The sequence below is a fragment of the Aphelocoma coerulescens genome, chromosome 7 (genome assembly GCF_041296385.1).
Source record: "Aphelocoma coerulescens isolate FSJ_1873_10779 chromosome 7, UR_Acoe_1.0, whole genome shotgun sequence".
Classification (NCBI taxonomy): domain Eukaryota; kingdom Metazoa; phylum Chordata; class Aves; order Passeriformes; family Corvidae; genus Aphelocoma; species Aphelocoma coerulescens.
Window position 1 is genome coordinate 6,707,527 of NC_091021.1, and position 14,680 is coordinate 6,722,206.

A 14,680-nucleotide genomic window follows, 5' to 3' on the forward strand; every position below is an offset into this window, starting at 1 on the left:
GCGTTCACATTTTTGCTCCAAATTGATTCTCTTCAGTAATTTCTAATGTGATGCTTCAAGGATGAAATGAGCCATATTAAATGTCTATACGTGTCTAGTATAGACAAGATGTTTCCAGATGCTCAGATAAACATACTTAACTCCATGCACTCACAACTGGCAGAAGTGCTGCATCTTCCTCTGAAGCGCAGAATTTTTTGTCTGAGGAAAAAAATAAACTTTTCCAAGAACTAAAAACTTGCTGACAGAAGTTAGACTACTTTTTGCTGATGAAGGCTGGGTGGTTATTTTGCTGTTGTCCTACCCTGACCTCACATTTTCTTCTGTTCTCAAACATATCAATGCCCAAGTATGATATCTACAAAAACGACTGCAACTATTAATTCCCTATAATAATTATACACTACAGTAGAAAACATTAATCATTTGAAAATTTATGAATTATGTTATTTTATATATCTATTTATTTGGTAAATGGATGATGAAAGAGTCCACATTCATTCCATTTGCTTCCTGTGCTAATTTTGAAGGTATTTTTCCAGCAGGATCAGAAAGCACCCAGTGCAGAGGAATCATTCTGGACTTGGCACTGTGAAAATCCATTAGTAACAACACATTAGTTAAGTGAGAAGGCTTTAAAAAGGTTTCCAAAATACTATAATGCTTCACAAACTCTCAAGTGCACTTTTGATCACCTTAATACATGTACAGGCCTAATGCAAAGACTAAAAACACACATGTATGGAAATCCCTAAAATAAATACACCATATTGGAAAAAACCACAAAGCCAGCAGAGATTGGTTCCATGTCTCAGACACAGCTCACATTTTATTTACTTTTACACTTGGTCTAATCATGAAGCTCTGTGTCTTCAGGGTGATGTATGCAGCTTGTACTAAAGCACAAGTTTCAACCTTTATCTGCATCCCAACACATCACTAAAGTTCCACATTATCCATCTTGCTGTAAACATACAAGCAGATCTAGCCTGAAAAAAAGGGGCAGGATATAAGTATAAGCTCCTTTTTGAAATAACATATTAAACAGCTTTAAAGAAAGGTCAGCACAAACATATCACATTGTTTTCCATTGGCTAGCAGAATAGAATTCCAGGCATCCTACCATCCTCAGTGACCAAGTAAAGCTATAGAATACATGACAGTGCTTAGATCTGGGGATGCCTGTTCCCTTGCCATTAACAGGGGGATTTCTTTGTTTTCCCAGAATTTTGTTTTCACTTTGCAAAAGCTGGGGGTTTTTTCGTTTTTTTTTTTTGTTTTGCCCTCAATTTTTTCAAGATTTTTAATTATTTCTTTCTATACAAGAGTGTATGTGAGCACGTGTTCCAAACATGGTTTCTGAAATTTCTGCATTTCTACCAACCAACAGTGAGTGGCAGCTTGGATGCAATCTGTTTCCAAGCTGGGTGTAATAGTTGACTCCTCAAATTGAAATCAGCAAATACAGCTAAAATATACAAGCTTTTAGGCAAGTTATCAAGCAAATGTAGAAGTAAAATCAAATCAGATAACCTACTGCATCTTAATTACTAGCAATATTCTCTCTTGCTTATGAGAATCTAAATATTAATTCAGAGCAATTAACAATAATGAAATGAAAGCCTGTCATGCTGAAGTTTGGAATTAGGTATGTCAGAATTCAGTAAAAGATGCATGAAATTAACTCCTTCACATTTTCTATCAAGAGCCCTTCAGGAGCACTGTGTGACATTTACTATATATTACATATACTATATTTATTTACTATAAATGCATACGGATCAGGGTGTGGAAGTCTGAAGAAGCTGCTAAAGCAATTGTTTATTGCAGACAGAGGGGGTGACAACACCTTTTACATCTCAGTACTCCAGGAAGCTGTGTGTTCAATTCAAAGCACAAATATTCAGCTCTCCATCCCCAGTGTGCTCAGGGTTGCTAATACAGTACCATGACACAACAGCTGTGTGGATCTATTCCAAAATACAGCAGAAAAAAGAAAATTACCCAGGAATCATTTGTTTATATATTCTCTTTAAGCCAAACAAGCTTCTAGTTCTTACTGGCATAAATTCCCCATTACTTGGGTCTGTTTGAACTGTAAAGTATTATCACTCCTTCAAAACGATCAGTAAATGCAAATACAGCCTTGAAAGAATCTTCTGCAGTTTTAGAATGAGGTGTAACTCAATCTTTCATAAACACATGCTATCCAGTCATGAGTGACATAACAGATTCTGATACATCAGGGTCATAGATTTCCACATCTTTTATTGCACAAAGCCACAAAATAAGGAAAAGAAAACCAGAACCAAAACATGGTGTATGGTGTAGTCTTTCCTCAGCCTGCCTTATACAAAGAAATTTTACATGCTTTTGAGCACCTTTCTTTTCCAATGAATTAATGCGACTTCATAAAAGATCTTCCATTTGCTATTGTTATATGACCTAAATTAATGCAACTTAGGTATGTGATTATCCAATTTTACCTGTAGAAAGATCTCACCTGCAAGAGAACAGTTTTTTCCGATGTTGATATTAAGCATACAACATTGTTAAGAACTTTAAACTTCTAAATTTCTGCTGAAAAAGTATTGGAATGACTTATATTATTTAGTGCTACTAATAAGAGCACTAATGAGAAGTCCCCAAGGAGACGTCAAGGAATAATTTCAAACATTGAACACAGAGAATAACCAATTCCTTTTCCTAATCATCACAGGTACCTCTGTGTCTACACAAAGACTTACTGTGTTATATTAAACTTGAAGGTTAATTAGAAAGTAGGTTACTAAGGGCAAAAGGTTCTGGAGGTATAATTTTTCTCTTAGCTTTCAGTGATTTGATATAATCTATGGTAGAGCTTAATCAAGAAATGTTGCAAATGGGGAAAAATATTCTTTACAAGTTCTGTGGATAGGCCACCCCTCTGATTCAAGCCATTTTTACAGATATAGCAAGATGTCACATTTATCAAGTTTATCACTTAGTAAGTGTTCTAAATCATTGAATCAGATGCCTCTTCGTGATCTTAATTTTCTAAAAGTCCTAATGAAGATTTAGGTAATACCCTTCTGGTTCCAAGTGACTACAGTTCCTCCATAACCAGAGGCTTTTGCTTACTGAGCCTGACACTTGGGGGCTTCTTCCAGGCAACACACAAAAGCTTGAGTAGCAACAGTTTGTCTTACCTCTTCTACTTCCACATTCCCAAGAGAAAATAACTAAGTTTGCTGCTTTGCTTCTCTGGACATTTTACTGCCTTCATGCTCAATCATTTTCTGGGTCAGGTCTTTTTATAATTTGAAAACATGAAACATGTGCATGTCTGAGCTGACTGTTTGCCACACTGTATAAATATCACAGAGGGAAGTACAATCCTGCATTTTCCTTCCAATTAGACTTTTGCAATCAGTTTAAAGTTTAAAAAATACACAACAGCTACTCCAGGACAGACAGTTGAAACATTACAACTTATGCTATATCAAGGTACTTTAGAAATTAATCCGTTGAATAAATTATTGATTACTTTGAAGCATAAAACCTACGTTAGTCCTTAAATGATTTACTACACTATTTTTCTGGAATTCTGCTTGGAAAAAAAAATCTTATCAGAATTCTAGCCAAGAAAGTTAGAAATTTTTGGTTATTTCAATTATGGAAATTGGAATTAAGTACTAGCTAAAATGCCAATAACATGATGAGCTGAACTCGTGCCTCAGTGCAAATTAAAATTCACCAATAAAAGCAATAACTTTAAGGCAACTCCCTCACTCCTACCCCACTCATTACACTGGCGTACACAAGCTGCTACACCAACTTTAAAACACATAAGAGGAAGTCCCTGAAGTCACCAGCTTTTGTGTAAATTTTCCATTCTTTGGTGTGTGATGGATTGGTCTGCTGGGTTGCACAGAACCCCAGATGGCTGGCTGCCAAAAGGGTTAAACAGGTAATGGATGTTACTCATCCAGAAACCTTCTAAGTCACAGAAAAAAATGAAAACCAAAGCAAACTAAGTCTTCTCTGCAGGGATGTTTTCTTCTCTTCTGTTCCTGCCTATCCATATATCTGAACCAAAACCCTTTTACCTCAGGGTAATACACTATTGAAGCGAGAGCATTGTGCAGGTTGAAAGCTATGAAAGTGCTCCAGAGGAGCCTGATTGGCTCAAACCTTTTAGAGCCATGAATTTTGAAGCCCAAAACACGAGGTTTACTTCATCTTGAAAGTTCAGCTTAGACAGGTCTGTCTGTTTCATCCTGGGGGCAACTTCTCTGACCTGGGAAATCTTGGAAGCTGAGGTAGTTTCTGAAACTGGCAGAATAGTTGTATGTTCTCCCTCTGCCCTTAGCCTCCCCTGGAGGGTTTTTTTTTCAGGTGGTAATCCACATTTCTCAATTCCTATGCAGTGGAAAATACAAACTTCCCATGGAAAAGTTAGTTTAAAACTGCATCACTAAAAATTCCATATGAATTGGATATCGCTGCTGAACAGAAACACTTCATCTGGCCTAAAAGCCTGTCTCTGAACTCCACTGATGCTCTACCAAAGGCAGTTTCCAACTGGCTGCACCAAGCACCAAGTAGGAATCAGTGGTCACTGTTCAGCACAACAAGGGTTTCCTAGAATGGAAAAAACCTAACTGCAAAAAAAATAAATAGAAATAAATGTATTTGTATCATGTTTCTTTTTGCTTTACCAATTCCTGCTCACCATCAGCTTTTTACTAAGAATCAGTAAGTCTTGTACAGCAAAAGCTTGAGCACTTAGGATTTAAGTTCCTTTTTCTTTTGTTTTGTCCCTGGAACATGGAAGGTACAAAAGCCAATCTTCAGGTCCCTTAACAAGGACCAAGGACTCATTCCTCTGATGGAGTAACTGCAGTTATTACTATTTTCATCTGTATTGATTTCTTTCCAAAACCCTTTTAAAACTGTATCACCTCTTAGTGCACAGACCCAGCAACATTTTCCAGAGATACCAGTGTGAAATTGCAGAATGTGTCCAAGAGTGTATGAAAGAAGCGGTACAAGCTAAAAGTGCTATCATGATTCTTTTCAATTATGAAATTATGCTTAAATGGAATTTTAGATTACCTTTTTCCAACTAATCCTCAGTTGGATTTAAAGTCTTTCTTTGCTTTCGGGGATTTTTTTGTTGTTGTTGATTGAGGGTGTTTTGTGGGTTTTTTGACGGATTTTTTGTTTGTTTGTTTGTTTTTCTGTTTTTTTTTTTTGTTTTTTTTTTTGTCTGGTTTTTGGGGTTTTTTTGGTTGGGTTTTTTGGTTTGCTTTTTGTTGGGTTTGGGGTTTTTCTTTGTTTTGATTCTTTTTGTTTTGTTTCTTTTGGGTTTTTTTCTTTTGGTTTGGGGTTTTTTGTGAATATTATTGTAAAATTCTGCTCCTATTTTCACAGGTTTAAAGAGTTAAGACCAAGGTGATTCTAGTCAAATTACCAGTGATTAAAATCCAAAGCTTAGGTTTCACATTGTCTTGGTTTGAAAGATAGGTGTCTGCTAAGGAATGCAGGAGCCTTCCTTGGAATGGGAGATGCAGCCCCCTTCCCTCTGAGTTATTATAATTTTGAAATGAAGGGGCTTTTAGGCAAAGATATGGGAAATAGGAATAACAGTTCTTTACTATTTTATATCTATATGTATATAACCAGTCAAACAAACAGTAACTCTGGCAGTAACAGCAAACAATCACAAACCCAGTCCCAGCCTTCTCGGCTGTCGGGCCCTTTCCCCTCGGGTGCAGTTCCGCTCGCAGCCGGCAGGGGCGCTGGCGGCTCCCCGTGAGCAGGGTGGGTGCAATGGTTCCCCCGCGGCTGCAGGGGGCGCTCCGGAGCGAGCTCGGGGAGCACGCGGCACTGGAGCCCTGGGATCCCGGGAAGGGATGGAACAAAGAAGCTTCACAAACCCCCTGGGCAGCCGATCCTGGTGTCTGGCCGGACCCTCGGGAACAGCAGGCTGGAACGGCAGGCTGGAACGGCAGGGATGAGCACAAATCCTGGATGGCAGACGAGGTGTATTCAAACTGAGAACCCCCGGAGGTCTAGGCAGGCAGGGCGAGCACGGCTACAACGCAGCAAAGGCTCGAAGCAATGGCGGGGTCAGGGTGGCCACAGCCCGGCTCCCAGCGGGGCAGGGAAAGGCAGGCTTGGGATCCTGGTGTTCTTCCAGCAGAAGGAAAAAGCAGCCCAAGAAAGCAGCCTCCCTCTCTGTCCAAACACCAACCAACCGACTGACCGCACACCCAGGTGAAACAAAAAAGTAGCCAGATGCACCCCACCCCCCATAGCCACCACTTTTGTTTTTCATAAGTCCCCAACAATTTGTCCCCCTAGCAACAGTATGAGGGGAAAATTCCTTTAACAGAAAAAAAACCCCAGGAGAGCTCCTAAAACCCCAACACTCATACTTGTGTTGGTAGAAGCAAAATTATACATATTTTTATATAGATAATAATCAACATGTAAATCATACAACTGTCCAAAAAGATTGATACCACTTTGAATATTGGCTTTCCTCTTACTCAGTAAAGCAACAGTCAATGGGTATAATTACTCAGCTTTTCTTAAAGAAGACCTGTTTCGATATTATTTCACAAACAACTTATGAATACAAGATTTTGCTTTTACACCCCAGAACAAATATAACATTTTCCTCTTGTCTAAGTTTCACAGCCAAAACGACACCCAGACTCATGGCGCGATATTGCAAGAGAGTTGCAAGTTGTGTCACACAGCATTGCTCTGTGCTTTGGTACCAAACAGACATTTGTGCTTCCATTATAGATCACACAGAACACTTTCTGCCCATAGTCACCACACCTTTAGGTCACCACCAGTTTTCTAGAATTGTTCCTTAACTGTAGAGTTGCTGACATTCATATAGCACTTCCAAATAAAGTAACAGGGATTACCACAATCCAAGCACAAAATTAATTTCTTATTCTGTAAAATTGGCTAACACTTGTCTAGAAATCAGATGTTTCTAGTGTTTTTTGCTACAGTCATCAAAGCCAAAACAATCTGTATAAAACAAAAAGAAATAGCAAAAAAACCCCACAACAACCCCCCAAAAACCCCCAGACACACACTCAGGGCACAAAAAAGAAAACCTGCCTATTCAGTAAATTAAAATCCACAACATACCAAAAGAGCCTGTATTTATATATTCACTACAACTTTCTCATCTTTATCCTATCTCCTCCAAAAGCCTAGGAATAAGAGCTGGTGGAAGGAGCAATACCCACAAGGTTTCACTTCTAATGCATTTCTCATGCATTTTTGCTTATGTATATTTATTGCTTGTTTATATATACAAAAGTTTCCAATACATTTCCATGATCACTGTAAAATCTACTCGGTACACTACACTCCAATGAAGTATCAAGTTTTCAAAATAGCAGAAATAAATAGGAATGCATGAAATGGATGTATCTGCACTTATCTTAATGCAGTCCTCCCTACTGATCTGCAAACACAGAGTACAGGAGCAATTCTTATTCCTTGTTCATCGCTGGCTGTCTAAAAATTGCCATGGTAATCCTGAAGCCCTAAAAAAGCATCAGCTTGGATGTTTATGTTGCAGAAAGCTGTCTATTATGTGCTATGCATATTACTTAAAATCTCTGAATACTTAATACCTGTCCCAAAATCAGTCTTGCTAAAGTAATTGGAAAATATGCTGCAGCCAAACAACATATTTCAGAACTACAGTGTATATTGTCTCATTTTCCTCACATGGAAAAAATAGATGAGAAGAAACAATCTAATCTTGACAACGAGACTGACTGGTTCAAAAATATTAGCAATAAAAAAACGGTGTAAGAGTACCAGCCTCCCTTGGCTGAATTCTTTCTCTAGTGACAAGAGCACCACCTATAGACCTACAAAGTCATCCTTTCATCGTGTTTGACCTTAAAACACATTTTAGCTTCTAGCCTTGAATAAGTGTAAGATGTTTCCACTGTCACCAGCTATTACTTAAGAGTAGTGCAGTAACTTTAAAGAATTTGTATTGGCTGAAGTTGCAGCCCTATTTCCTTAAAAAGAGTCACACTTTCAGAGTATCAGCTGTAGCAAAAAACTGTGTTGATAAAGAGTACGACAGCTGGCTTAAAAGGGACTTTGCACATCACTGCCTTTTAGTGGTCCTTAAAAGCCAAACACACGCAGAGTGATTAATATATAGTAAGCCAAAGTTACCTGGATGAGTGGGGGTGGAAGCAGTAAAAAGACTGGCTGCTGTTAAGTGGGCTTTAACATCACTGCATTCTGTTTTGTCAGCTACATGTGCCCTCAAGATGCAGTACGGAGCAGAGTAAATCCATTACTGACAAGGCCTCTCATCCCACCAGTTTCACTGGAGTCACCGAGGCTGCGCTACTCACACAAAAGGTTCAGTCCTGAGAGACTTGTCAAGATCTACACCAGCCTTGGTCCAATGATAAATATGCTGGTAGTTGATGACACTTTAACATGACAGGATGTTTAAAATGTTCTGCTAATATGAGAGAATCAAATCAGTACAAGTCAGCTCACTTTCCTTAAAATGTCAGTCTTTTCACTTTATAAAAGCAAGAACAGAATTTTCTATTTCTGCAAGATATATATATCAAGATACCATGAGGCTTTAAAAGCTAATTTAGATTAAAGAAGAATGGTGAAAAAATCAAGCAAACTGCTTTTCCAATAATTTAATGAGTGGACACACAATGAATGACTCTGACTTATTCCTAATCACTGCCGTAACTTCCCACTGCAGAAAAAGGTAAAACTGAACCAGAATATGAGCACTCGTCAGAAAAAGTATTCTCTGTGGTTTTTTCTAAAATACCTTGTTTTGAAAGAGTTAAATCATAAGTAGCATTAGGTCTAGGCAAGCTCCAGTTCCATTCTGTGTCTGTTTGCAGGAGTGTGTAGCATCTGTTCCAATACACTCTACATTTACATCCAAGCCATCTAACATAGCACGAAGTTTTCCCCCTCTCAGCTGCATGTCATGATAGGATATAAGAGGAAAAAAATCTTGGATCATCTGTCTTTTTCCTGTCAAAATAGTGTGATATTAACATCAAAAAAAGCCTGATTCTTTGCTTAGCTAGTAAGAATACATAAAATTCTCTAGTGTTTTTCTTGATTTGAAAGAGCAAATTTAAAAAAAACCACTGGATTTGCTCATTTTTTCTCATCAGTCATATAAGTCACCTCATTAAGAACAATCAGACTACTTATGTGCAAATTTTAGGCAGAGATTTGTAAAGCTACAGCAATTAGTGCTACAGTTACCCAGTTCTTACATGAAGTGATGAATGAAATATAGGGGGTTTAGCAAAGTCAGACTTATAGCAATGTAAATCAGCTTCCCTGGTTTATTTCACTAGGATTAAAAGGTTCTCTGTGTACTCTGAACAAAGGCCTTTAAATCATCAGTGCTCATTCACTGCTGTTCATGACTGCACATGACCAAAACCAGGATCTAGACTTAGATACAAAGCCTTCCTTAGAAGCCTGAGCTCAAGAATCAATTAGAAAATAGCTGGCTAAGGAAACGTAGGAAAACTGGCTGGATCCTAAAAGACATAATAGTAATATTTAGTAGTATAGAGAGTTCAGCCTGCTGTTGGGAAATCATAAGGAACACTTAGAAAATAATAAAAAGAATTTTCATTTTCACACAACCCTGCAAACAATACTCAGTGCATCAGCCAGAAATCAAACAAGATCAGGATTGTCTTTCATTCATAAGACCTCAAGATGCTTTAGCAAATGCACAGGTGTTGAATCTTGGTCACTGCTGAAGAGTTCAAAGACAGTGACCCCAGTAAGTGGAAGCTGCAGAAAAGCAGACTAAACAGAACTGTCATACACACAAGTCACTACTCATGGTCATATAACTTTGTTTTTGGAAGACAGAAGACTTCAGACATTATAACCAGAACAGGGGAACACCAAAAAAAGATCTCTTGGCCTAGATGACAGTATCAACACACCAGGAAGATGCCCAGGTATTCCTAAGTTAAAAGTAATTTTTAAAAGAAATAAAAGAGTAACTTTTCAGATACTTTGCAAAGCTCCTCTTTCTGAGAAAGGGAGTTATCACTGGCACATTTAAAGGGAGCAATGACCTCTCAGGTATGCAAAAACTCTTCATACCATCACAGCTAAGGGCTTGTACAATAGAAACCAGGAAAGTCTGAAACTTGAAAAACAGTAAGCTGAATTGCAGCTGATGTAGATAAAATGACTGGTTTGGAAAATCACCCTTGCAGCAGTGATCCTGCCAGGAATGAGCAGGAAAGCATGAATTTGCCAAAGGTAGAACTCTGGAGTTATGAAAGGATGGGATTCGGACTGGGAGTATCAACTGTATAAATTGATGGGTCAGGGTATGTCATATGGATGGTTACGCAGCAAGAATGTCAAAGACCTACAGATGGCCTGAAGGTGAAATGCCAGGCAAGTTCTGTCAAGGAGCCATGATTCCTATGTGGAATAGTTGTAGGATTCTTCACAGCTTGAATAAAGCTGTTGCTTCACTCATGTGCCCTGTGAAAATTCAGACAATTCAAGCTGTTCTCTTATAATACGGTATTAGACTTTTGACTGATTTAATATAATTTATTATTTAACAGCAATTTAACTTTTATTATTTATTAGTCTCTTTTATTAACTTAAGGACATAATGACACTACTAAATTTAAGTACTGAAGAATTCACAATGAGAGGCCACTGGAGAGTGCATTGAGATTACAGTTGTAAGAAAACACCAGTCTTCTGATTCATTTATATTATTTAGCAATAAACTTATAATAAATCTATGCAATCAGCACTAAATTTTTGAAAATAACTGGCAAAGAGAATGACTACCTAATGAGAGCTCAATAGAGAAGACTAAAAAGCAAATGTCAGAAGCTAATAGGTCTAGAGCCTCCTATAACCAGAAAAGTCAGGGTGGAAGAAAAGATTTTAGTTACTTTACTCTTTTACATGGTAGACATTTCTGATGACTGAAGTTACCAGGAGAGGCAAACCCTAACACTCATATTTAATTCTACCCCATCCCATTTATATTGGGAATTGTTTCCAGAACCCCTAGAAGTAAATATCACTTTTCTAGCCTAAGCAGGAGAAACACTTTTCTTCCCTAAGCCAGGCTCACACTGAGGACAGCTATTAGATTTCCTTTTGATGGATTTTTCTCATGTATTTAATCCACCAAGTGTTAGTAGGCTAGTTGCAGGAAGTATATTTGGCAACAATCGCGTTGTGATTATCACAATCATAACTTTCTGCTTTTGCCTGCTCAGGCAGCAAACAAAAAATATTGAATCTGGACCATTGCACAGCAGGCCCCTGGAAAACCCTGCAAGATGTCTGTGCACTTACATTCATCAGGATTTTTTTTTTAAAAATGATGAAATTTCTTTTTAATACAATGTCTTGGTCATGATCTGATTTTTGGCACAGATGGAAATAAATTGCCAGCAGTATCAGAAGTCAGGAAGAGCACACAATTCAATGTCACTTCCAAATCAATGAAAAGCATTTCAAGTTTTCTAGCTGTCAAGGTTTTCCTTTAACACTTGTCACCATACATATACATAAAATATAGAGAGCATTTTTTCTGTATCATTTATTACCATATTTTATAGATAGCTATATTTCTTTATATTATACCTATAGGTAGATATATATGACAGCTTTGTACTTGAGGGACACCATGACTCTGGATTTTGTAAAATTATACTTCAATGGTGATAAAACATTCCCTATTCTTGCTCAGTCCTAAATAACCATGTTCAGAATCTAGTAGTTTCAGCTAGACCCAGCAGCTGCTGTTTGGAAGTTTGTCTTAGTTCCACATACAAAGTAGGCATAATTCTGAATACAGATGAAGCAAAAGAAGGGAAACAAAAATATAGTAGAAAAATTAACAATTCCTGTTCCTAAACATGCTACAGCTATTTCACAAAGTTTTGTATTTCCCTAAATCAGACTGGGCTTGGTGTATTTTGAGCGGTCTCATGTTTCCAACTGTCCTTTCACCAGGATTCCTTGCAAAGTGGAGTATTGCTCAAGTTGTTACTAGATTAATCTGACCTAGTTTCATATTTGAAATTAATTCTCTTCAAAAGTCTATCCAGAATGACAACTCAAGGAGATCTTGAGCTTAAAAAAAAAAAATCCAACCATCCCACAGGCCTTTTGGCAAAGGTCCTAAGCTTTTCTTACCCAAGTGTTAAAATTTTGGACAGACATAACATCATTGTAAGACAGTTATAACAGTAAGTGCTATAATACAATTTGGAACAAAACAAAAACCACACCAAAAAAATCAATTTTACACTAGGCTAGCCAGGACATTTCACAAAGAATTCCTATGTATCACAACTCAGAGTCCCATAAAATTGAAGTAGAATTAAATAATGTCTCGGTGCTTCAAATAACAAAAAAGCAGATTTAAAATTATATTTGTCAGGCAAAGTAATCAGCAGTGGAATGTGAAACGTGTAAAGACTATAAGAAGAGAATTAATTTACAATTTAAAGCAGGTATTTCCATGTTTGATGGCATAAACAAGTAACTAGCTAGCAATTTTTATTCAAATTAAGTAAAAAATAGGGGCTTTTTAGCCTGATTTAAATCAGGTTAAAAACCCCTAAAAAAATAGGTAAAACATTTCTTGAAGCTTGAAAACTTAATTATTCTGAAACATGTTCAGGCTTTGGAGCAAAGTAAGAGCAAAGCCAACAGAACATCAGCAGATTCTAAGGAGAGGCTTTATTGGGTGGGGCTTTTTGTTTGGGGTCAGGGTGTTTATTTGGAGTTTCTCTAAGTGTTTTTTTGAATGAAGTCAGTTCAGAAGACTGAAATGAAATTCAAGTGCCAGCCACAATGCACACAGTCATGCTCAACCTCATTTTGAAATTCCATTCATTTAAGATTTACTTTTTAGGTCTGTTTCTCATAATTTTGAATACATAAACAATAAAACCATGTAAAAACAACAAAAGGGGGTTTGTTTATTATGACTATTTCAGCTGAAAGCATTTTAAATTAAACCTCTGGCTTAAAGAGTATTTGCAAACCAAGAAAATCAGCTAGCAGAACTGAGCTGTAAAACACAATAGTGGCTGAAGTGATTATTAAAATAAAGAGCTGTACCAAAGCATCTTATCTATGGCTGCAGAATAATTGCTTATCCAAACCAGGTATTTCCCTCCTAATACTTGTAAACATTGTACAAAGAATGGGAGTAAATGGAGAAAAGCACTGAATCCAGGCAAACTGACATTGGCATGGGTGGATGTAGCTTAAGAACAATTAATGCACCACTTCCAACCCACAGCCGTTTTCAGGGCTCAGACATAAAGCATAGAGAAAGTCACTACTCTAACTAAAAACAAAAACAAAAAAGCACAAGAGGAATGGCTTCTAATTTCAGCAAAATAGTTTCTTGTGCAGTTCCCGTGTGATTATTCCATCTCCACTGGAGATTACTCGCTGGCATAAATGATAAATTCAGTTCTGTTTCTTTTTTGTTTTTAATCTAACATCTTCATCCAGACAGTCAAACTCAGCTTTCCCATTATTGCTGTCAATCTAGCTATCTGGGGGAGCTGTGGATACTCTCCAATTAAGGTGTTTATTGAATATCCCACCATAAAAACATGCAACATCACACCTGTCTAGCACTATAGCACACACCTATTGTGTAGCACAAGTACGATGTTAAATAAAGTCCGCGCTGAGGCCAGATATTATCAGCAGAGAGATGCTTCTGGCTCAATAAAAATAGAGAATTTTCTAATAGTGTAAAGAGTGAGAATATGTGTTTATTATTAGACAATAACTTTGTCTGTTTCTGTTTTAAACAATTCTAAACAAGTTTACTTATCAAAAACAAGTGTGATCCTAAAGGATACATGATGTCCATTTACCCATCAGCTTTGTATCCATTAGACTTCAACTAAATGGACGCATTTTAAACTGTCCTTTGTATCCATGATAATTGTGGGTTCTGAAACAATAGAGACTTTATTACACTAAGCTTGGTGTATAAAAATAAGGCATCTGTTTGTCAAAAAAACCACTAAGGACTAATTTATAACCCCTATAATTAAGGCATAAGGAAATCTTAAGCTGTTAAATTTTTTTTGAGCTACCCTAAAAAATTTCACACAATACAGTACCCCAATAACAGTAAGAGAAGGTGTTTACTTACAGAACAACAAGGTAAGATCGTGGTTTCCAAATGCATAAAAAATGAACTAAAAAACTAGATATGAAATTTTACAATTCAGTTCAATTGATGTAACTGTCCTTATCATTCTTTCTGCTGCCAGCTAGGAAAATGTCCAGAGCATGTGTTTAAGCAGCAAGCACTGAAACCTGTGTGCATGTTTGACTAGTCCTGGCAACGTGCACAAACCCAGGCTGCGTTCGCAGGCGAGAGGTAAATGCTCTTTCCTCCTGAGATGCATCTGAAAAAACATTCCATGCCTGGAAAACAGAAGGAATTTACACAGGAGGCACATAACAACACAGAATTTACATGGGAGGCAGCATCACTTCATCCTCCTTTGACTCCTTGCTAGAAGAGGAAAGGGGGAAACTTGACTGGCTGAAACACTCAGAGTTGTTTCAGGGGCAGAACTTAACCATAAGC

The 14,680-nt window shown here is 37.5% G+C and overlaps 1 long non-coding RNA gene across 1 annotated transcript in view; it reads right to left on the reverse strand.

Annotated features, from left to right (window-relative positions):
- Positions 1 to 798: 798 nt before the first annotated feature.
- LOC138113523 (uncharacterized) overlaps positions 799 to 14,680 on the reverse strand; it is a 104,557-nt gene continuing 90,675 nt past the window's right edge. Inside the window, exon 2 of the long non-coding RNA XR_011152204.1 lies at positions 799 to 989. This is a non-coding gene — a long non-coding RNA (uncharacterized lncRNA). The remainder of the gene's footprint in view (positions 990 to 14,680) is intronic.